General features: G+C 48.2%; 1 long non-coding RNA gene across 1 annotated transcript in view; it reads right to left on the bottom strand.

Annotated features, from left to right (window-relative positions):
- Positions 1 to 3,596, bottom strand: part of LOC139816099 (uncharacterized) — a 24,423-nt gene extending 20,827 nt beyond the window's left edge. The window contains exon 1 of the long non-coding RNA XR_011732938.1: positions 1,285 to 3,596. This is a non-coding gene — a long non-coding RNA (uncharacterized lncRNA). The remainder of the gene's footprint in view (positions 1 to 1,284) is intronic.
- Positions 3,597 to 8,758: the final 5,162 nt, after the last annotated feature.

Genomic DNA, 8,758 nt, shown 5'->3' with positions numbered 1-8,758 from the left:
AAACATCTTGATAAAAAATAGCAAAATACAATAATTGCGAGAACGAACTGTATTATAAAAAATTTCTATTCAGTAACTATTTACCATTATTTATTGACACGTTTACTCTCACTTCTCTTTCCGCTAACAAAAACGCCACATGTTACATCATTTTTCTTTTTTTATTTAAGTAAATATATATCAGATGTCACGTCACATTTCCGCGGATTGAAGGTGACTTCTTTTATCTTCGGAATTAATGAAATATAACTGAATTTCAACGCAATATTTCATGTGGGATCGTTGTCCGTTTGACCGTTACGTGCTTGTAAGTCGTCTTTCTCCTTGATCCAGCGTTTAATTTCCACGAGGGCGTTCGCTCTAGTCTCATCAGTCTCGTTCAAATATGTCGCTGCATGTAACTTATCCGCGCTGGTCAGCTTTTTCACGCAAAGCGTAACACTCTCTACACTGTCGTTGTGGTCACTTGTATTTGCCATCGTAATACCACGAGATGCTTTGTTCGCTCTGGAGGATAATTTACGTCTGAGAGCCGCAGAGATGCTCTGCCCTGCTCTGCCCTGCTCTGCCCCACGCACGATCAACAAAAAATGATCAGCAGACTATAAGGTGAACAACGCGTGCTCTTTCAGGATGTATATGTTAATTATGAAATAATTTCTGCTATGAATCAATCAGCTATGAGCAATCGCGCTACGAAGTATAGACGCGGTGATGATTCTAATGGATATTGATACTTATCCTCGAGAGAATAAGTCGCAAAGAAATGTTAAATTTTATATTCTTTACATTACGCTTTTAATCTTTTAAGTAAAATGCATATGTGCTGAAATTTTATTAAAAGATTATAGTTATATCATTGCTTTCTAGTTGCACATATAAAATAAATAAAATAAAAAACCTGATGTTTATAATTAAAACGATAAGGCGATTTTAAAAAATAATTTGTAAGTTACAAGCGAGCATGGAACGAGTTTCTCTTCTTATTCACATAATTTAAGAATATAAAAAATTTTTATGAATTGAACCTTCGAATAGATCCGCTCTTCTGCATCACGTTAACGGCAAAGACGCTTGCGTAACGAAAGAGAAAGAGAACGATTTATTTTCTTCGGTAAAAGGCAAAATAAAGTATGGCCAAGGTAAACTACTTTATTATTCGGTTTAAGTAAAACTAAACGATTTATTTTATACAAAATTAAATACTTCCTGGCATTATTATTTGTTTCAACGGGTCGACAATCGGTTTGAATTGTCTCTCGAGAGCTATCTCGTTTTCCATACTGCCGGTTTTCAACGCTCTGTATTTTTTGCGTATCGATGCACGCGTTTTAGCGATCTGCCGCGCGGTCTTCTTTCGGTCAACGGTGTCTTTCGCGTCGCTCATCGCTCTCGGAACGTTCGAGAGCTACTGATCGCTCTACAGTACGGCAAAGTCGTTGAATCCTCGTCTATATCTGCCGTTTTGTAGCGCGCTGTTTTTGTCTATCACCACGTACCTGCGCTGCCAACACTCGCGACACAACGCGCAGAAATCTTCATACGACATATCGGGGCTCACGTGATCGTCGTACACGTGTTTTAGATCAGTTCCGTCTTGTCTAAACAGGATCAACAGATTCGCGTTGTCGCGTATTAGATGCTTCGGTACTTTAGCGTACGTTTGACAGAGGTAAAAACAATCGATATTTGAATGTCGACCCATAGCGAAGTACTCCCTGATTGCGTCCTGTTTGTCACAGACCACGTCGTCGAACACGAATATCGAACCGGGGAGCGCCTCGCTGGGCGGCACGACGCGCGACGTCGCGATTATTGGAGAACGCGCGATAACCGATCTCGTCCATCGATTCCAGCAGACTCTCGAGGTAACGATACTTCGGCTGATGCAGAGATTTCGAGTACATGTATACGTTTTCGAAACGCAGACCGTGCGGACTTTCCAATAAGCTTATCAACACGTTCGTCTTACCGCAATTGGAAGGGCCGCAGATGACGCAACGTATCGCGATCGGTAAAAGAGGGCCGTGTCGACGCATTTCTCTCGACGTTAAACCCGACGTCAGTCGCGTCTTGCAATCGAGATTCGACATTCCTATCGCCGACGGTTGTCTCACGAATCGCATTGTTACGCGCGTGCGCGCACACTTGCCCTATTTATACGTACGTTCGATCGGTATACGCCCTCAGTTACCGCAATGTTTTTCGTCCTGGCGGATAAACGCGATATTCTCGGTGTTCGCGAAATTGCTGATAAATCCCGACGATGGGAGCGGGATGAGAAGGACGCGCGTGGAGGGTGTTAACGAATTATGCACTTTATTTTTTTGTGTAACTCAGACCTCAGTCTGAGCCGTCTTTAATATGTCAAAATTGTTACAGTCTGACCTGAGAATCGATGAGCGGTGTATAAATGAGAAGTCCTTGTTTGGTTTGTAATCGAGATACAATTATATTAATTGCAATCCTCTTCGTTGGTGATTAGCCCGTGAGCCGGTGAGACACGTGGCGGTCGGCACTCGCGCACGTGTGAGCTTGAGCCGTCGTGTTGATGCACCAGAGTTAATGAGCGGTCTATTTCAGTTTATGATACGATCTGTAACAGCGTGGGCACTGCGATGTGCACGATTAATCAGAGTCACTGATCAAAAAACGTACCGAGCACACTTATGCGACTTGTCACCGCGCGGCCATTTGTACCATTGAAACCGAACGCGAGGAAGACGTTGGCGATGAGCGCGCCCGTGCGGGCGCAAGCTGCCGCGGTGATCGAGCGTCGTTACCCGATCGATGCTGCCATCTGATCGGACGGCGCAGCGTTAACTGAATCTCGAACACTCGGTCTGTCCGCCGAGCAACTGAAATTCGTGCCGAAGATTTTTCTGCTGCGCAACTTTTCCGAGTAAGTTGATCGACTGTGGGACAAATTGCCCGTTCATCTGAGGACGGATCCCGACGTACGGGACTGTCGTCCGTGTTTGGAACATTACAATCGTTTGTGGCAAAGAACGCACATAGACGGTCCACCATCGCTCATAAGGGATTGCGGTGCATGTCGCGCGCAGCGGCGCGAAGCACTGGCAGCGGCCTCCTCAACAGAGCGATAAACGCGCTACCCGTCGAATTACACATACCCGGCTATCAATTCTGCGGGCCGGGTACTCGTCTCGCCAAGCGACTAGCGCGCGGTGATCGAGGTATCAATCCGTTGGACGAGGCGTGTCGCAAGCACGATATCGCTTACTCGCGAAGCAGTGATCTCGCCGATCGACACGTCGCCGATCGAGCGCTAGCCGAAAAGGCGCGCGAGCGTATCACGGCGAGCGACACAACCCTTGGCGAGAGAGCCGCCGCGACCGCCGTATGGGCTGCTATGAAAACAAAAACGAAATTGGGCATGGACATGAGAAAGAGGAAGAGGGGAGCGATAACGAGGAAGAAAATTCTCCCGTTGGCGAAACGCGGGGGTCTCCTACCCTTTCTACCGATATTGGGAGCGCTCGGATCCCTGATCGGTGGAGCGGCTGGCGTGGCCAAGGCGGTGAATGACAACAGGGCCGCTCAACGTCAGCTCGAGGAACTGCAACGTCACAATCGCGAGGATCGCGCGATTGGAGGGTCGCGGACTGTATCTCGCGCCGTACAAACGCGGTAGTGGCGTGACGAGCAGAAGACGAACGAGAACGGGTAAAAAAAAACAATCGTCGAAAAAGACACTGACGACGCTGATTTGCCGACGTTCAGCGTCACGACGAACGAGCAATTGAATCGGTCGCGCGCCTTTCGCGCATACCTTTCTTTAGGGGCGTGTTTATGCGCGACGCGTTGCCGACGAAAGTGCGTCGCGACGAGAGCGGAATCGTGAATCTCGACGACGCGGAGGGCCCGGGTACGCACTGGGTCGCCTATGCGAAGAGGGACAACAACGCGATCTACTTTGACAGTTTTGGAAATCTTCGACCCCCGAGGGAACTCGAACGATATCTCGGGAGTGTACAACCGTCGTTCGTATCAGAGCATCTGCGGTCAATTGTGTCTGCGGTTCCTCCGAGACGTCGACTGGAAACGTCTCTGACGATGAGAGAGGGAGAAACAATCTTGCTATGTCGCTGACTCTCTCGCTATCCGGAAGAAGCAGCGTCCTCTCAGCCAGCTACTTTTCCGCTCTGGATCTGAGCGGGGGCGAATACGAGATAGGCCTCGCGAATTTCAAGACGTACAACACGATACCGAACATTGACTCCACGAACAATAGATTTTACTTTGATATCAACGACTTGATCGCTATTCCCGAAGGATCGTACGAACTGGACGCTAGAGATAGATACCTGAGAACAGCTATCCTCCGCAAGAAAAGTACGAAGAAGAAAGACGATTACATATACGTGGATGATAACAATGACGACCGCGAGAAAAGCGAACGCTCGATAATTTTACGCGCTAACGAGAACACTATGAGAAGCGAGATCAAGTGTGCCTATAGAGTTGACTTCACCAAATCGAACAACGTTGGCTCTTTGTTAGGTTTCTCGACACGTCGCGTACTCGAGCCGAATAAATGGCACGCGTCCGACAAACCGGTGAATATTATGCGCGTGAATATCATTCGCGTGGAATGCAACGTCACCGCGGGAGCCTATAGCAACGGCAAGCCGGCACACACGATACACGAATTCGCCCCGAACGTTCCACCGGGATATAAGCTGTCGGAGACTCCGACGCAGATAATTTACCTTCCGGTCATCGCGCGGAGTGTCACCGATATAACGTTACGCGTCGTGGATCAGATCGGACGATTGATCGACTTCCGCGGGGAGGAGATAACGGTTCGACTACACGTGCGTCGCAGAAAATAAAACAAAAATACAAAATCGGGTGCGGATATGTGCGTGCGCGTAAGACGAAAGGAACGCGCAGACCGATTGTGAGAGAGAAGAAGAAGAAGAAAAACGGACTGAGCGCTGCGAACGTCGCTTTTCTACAATCTCTGGGATTCGTCGTGAGGAACAATCATGACCGACATCTTGAGTATCGGAGGTGAGCCGATCTTCGACGATCGCATCGTCAAGATCGAGACTCACACTTACAATCCATATGCCAATACCACGTTCGGGCACAGCGACGAAATACGAATTCCGATATAACAGCAGGATCTGCACACTCTACCCTGCGAAAGTTTTCTGTACATCGAGGGAGTACTCTCCGACGGCGTTCCGGAAAAGGATTCGGATACGACGATGGACAACAATTGCGTGGCGTTCATGTTCGACGAGATTCGATACAAACTCAACGGCGTGGAGATCGACAGGAACAGAAACGTCGGAATAACCAGTTCGATCAAGAATTTCGTGTCGCTGACCACCGAGAGAAGCAGGAAGCTGCAAAACGCTGGATGAATTGTGATCAATGAATACGTGGGACCTCGTTCGAGAACTAGAATCGGCGATTTCAATTTCTGCGTACCCCTTAACGTTCTGCTAGGTTTTTGCGAGGATTACAAACACGTGGTGATAAACGCGCGACACGAACTCATTCTGATACGTTCCCAAACCGACGCTAATTGCATCGTCACAAAACCGGAACGTCACAAGAATCCTACGATTACTCTGTTGAAAGTGCAATGGCGAATGCCGCACGTGGTGCTAAACGACGTCAATAAATTGTCTTTTTTACGAACGTTGGAGAGCGGACGATACCTAAGTATGGGCTTCCGCTCGTGGGATCTGTACGAGTACCCTTTGCTCCAAACCACGAACAGGCATTCGTGGGCTGTGAAAGCAGCGACGCAGCTTGAGAAACCGCGATACGTCATTTTCGCGCTACAAACCGGGAGGTCCAACAACTTATTGAAACACGCCTCCGAGTTCGACGACGGTAATCTCACCAATGTGAAATTGTACCTTAATTCAGATTTTTATCCCTACAACGATATAAACTTGGATTTGGGGGAGCGTAGAACGGCCATACTGTACAAGATGTACGCGAAATTTCGAAAGTCGTATTACAGATGCGAGCGAGAGAACGCCCTCCTAACGATGGAAGAATTCGACAAATAGGGCCCGTTCGTGGTCATCGACTGTTCTCGTCAGAACGAATCCGTCAAAAGTGCCACCGTAGACGTTCGCATAGAGTTCGATTGCAAACGTAATATAGATTCCAATACTACGGCCTACTGTCTCATCATCCACGATCGCGTGATCGAGTACAATCCGCTGACTAACATAGTCCGCAAGATCGTGTAAAGGAAAACAGAAGAAGAAGAAGAACGTATCTATTCGTCTGACAAAATCGCGATAACCTACAGGTTCAAACAGAGTGGGGGTAGCGACTGACCGTACAGAGAGACGATGTCCGCCGACCGCGACGTATCGATATTCGTGGATCTGCAGAGATTTGTTATCCGCGAAAAGTTCACAGTTAAAGAAGTGGCCGTGCTCAGAGACGGAAAGGAACTGATTCACCACGTGTTTCGCGCGCCATTGTCATGGGATCTTCTAACGAGAGCGGAAAAATCGCGGGCGTGAATTACGTTCGGGCGAGAACGATCATCCGAAGCTCCGTGTGCGATGGGCTGAACTGCGAGACGCTCAAACTCGTTTACGTGAAAGGCGCTGAAAAGAAAGGATGGTTGGAGGAGATTCTCGGCGACGCCGTCGGTAAATTCAACGTTAAGATCGAGTCGATGGACGTCGAAGGATGGATACGAGGACATCGGTCGACTGGAGATTCTCAGTGCGATCCGATCTTTCCTCTGTGGACGCTACGCGAAGAACGCCATGGAGAACGTGTGCAAGTTACACGATTGGTGGGCGGAACGTCGCGCGCATCTCGACATTCTGTAACGCTTTTTATTGTACTATAGAAATGAGACAGCCGTGTTGTAGTTAAGATAATGTATTTTTTTTGTTTCGCCTTAATGTAAACTTAAAAATATATGTATTTCTTAATAGTGATAGAGATATTTCTTTCCTTCTTAATATCTGTAGCTCCCTACGCAGAGGAAAAAAAAGGGCTGTAAAGTGCTATCTTTTCTATATAAAAATCAACGTTTGTAGGACTAGACAGTTTAAATATTCCTGTCTTCCCACGATCGCGCTTATAAATCTAACCCATAAAATCCATTGTATACTCTTTATTGTTAAAAAAATATAATCTTAATAAGAAAAAAAAAGTCCTCTTCACGGCGGTATCTTGTAATGCCCCCACGGTAGAGTGTCGTACGAGTCGGGAACGACGTATCGCTTGTCGTCGTACAGGCTGAGAGCGAGTTTCAACTCGGACACGGTGTGCACCTCGTGTGCAGTCGAACGAATACACGACTGACGCTTAAGAAGCCCTATCGCGTCGTTCAGACAACACACGTAATCGCCGAACGTTATCGTTCTCGTGACCACGTTTCTCTTGATGCCCTTTATTTTCTTCGTGTCGCTCTTTCCCTCGATCCTCAAGACGTACATTTTCGACCTCAGTCCAACGAATTTCGTCATCACCGCGCCGTCGTTCTCGTCCTTCATCAAACCGGGTATCTTCTTGTTGACGCGCGGGATGCGATACGCCTTGTCCTCGGGATAGCCGCTCGTGTCGAATCTCGCGATGTCGCGTTTCATATCCTCGTACGCGTCGTCGCACTCGAGAAAATATATGAGACTGTCGGTGTCCGTGTACATTATCTTACACCTTTCGCGATGCAGCGGCACCATGTAATCGTAATGAAAATTGTAGACGCGCGTCTTGGATATCTCGAGAATGCACATACCGACGTAGATGGGTTTGTTCAACCTCACCTCAAGCCTGCGTAACTCAACGGCGATCAGATTCTCCGCGAAGACGGTTTGACTGTAAAAATTCGGTTTTGCGATCATCGCCTCCGCGCCGTATCTCCCATCCCAACGCGTCACGAGACGCACGTCTACGTGATCTCATACGTTTTCCATGGTCTTGCCGAATACCGCATTGTTCATTAATTTGTACATTTCTTTCTCGAAATCGTTGCTGGCGCGAGCTCTGAATCCCGTATTAAGCTCTGTGTATCCCCGAAGCCACGGAGATTGCGCGAATCGAAGCGCGCGGTGAATCTTCGTGACTGACAATCCGTATCGTACGCATTGCTGTAGATTACGGTAGTGCAGCTCGTAGCGCGACTTATCGCGTAGAGTGGCGAGGAGTTTATTGCACCGTTTTCCGGGAGGCTTATCGCGCGTCGGGCAGAACGGAAGGTCAGCGTGAGCGTCGTGGAGTTCATGCGGGTACGCAAGGTCGAAAACACGAAATGACCGCCGTTCGAGTTGTTTCGCGAATCTGACAGATACAACAGATTGACGTGACTGTCCTTCTTATCGTTGGTCAGCTGTAAAAGAACAATCTCGTCGTTCCGTCTCCTCCGCCGAGTGGTGAAAACGTTGACGGACATGTCGTTGAGTCGTTCGAACCTCGAAATTTGCCTCAGAGTCATAGGAAACTCGATCCCTTCCAAATTCAGCACCGTCGCGTAATAGGAATACGACCTCCATCGATCTACGTGCCGCAGAGCGGGATACAGAGCGGAGATTACCGCCCACGCGAAACACGCTTTGTCGTTTGAACGCACGTTGATCACCGCTTTCTTCATCTTTATCCATCGCGGTATTTCAAACCAACATCCGGCGTGCATGGGATTGCACTTGTTCAGGTTCACGATCAGGTTCAATATACGCGACAATGTCCAGCCACTGTCGCGTTCCTGAAACTCATCCAGACCCGCCAGAGTGGCATCGATCAC

Source organism: Temnothorax longispinosus, chromosome 7 (genome assembly GCF_030848805.1).
Source record: "Temnothorax longispinosus isolate EJ_2023e chromosome 7, Tlon_JGU_v1, whole genome shotgun sequence".
Classification (NCBI taxonomy): domain Eukaryota; kingdom Metazoa; phylum Arthropoda; class Insecta; order Hymenoptera; family Formicidae; genus Temnothorax; species Temnothorax longispinosus.
Note: the sequence above shows the minus strand (reverse complement) of the source record. Positions and strands in the feature narration are given on the sequence as shown.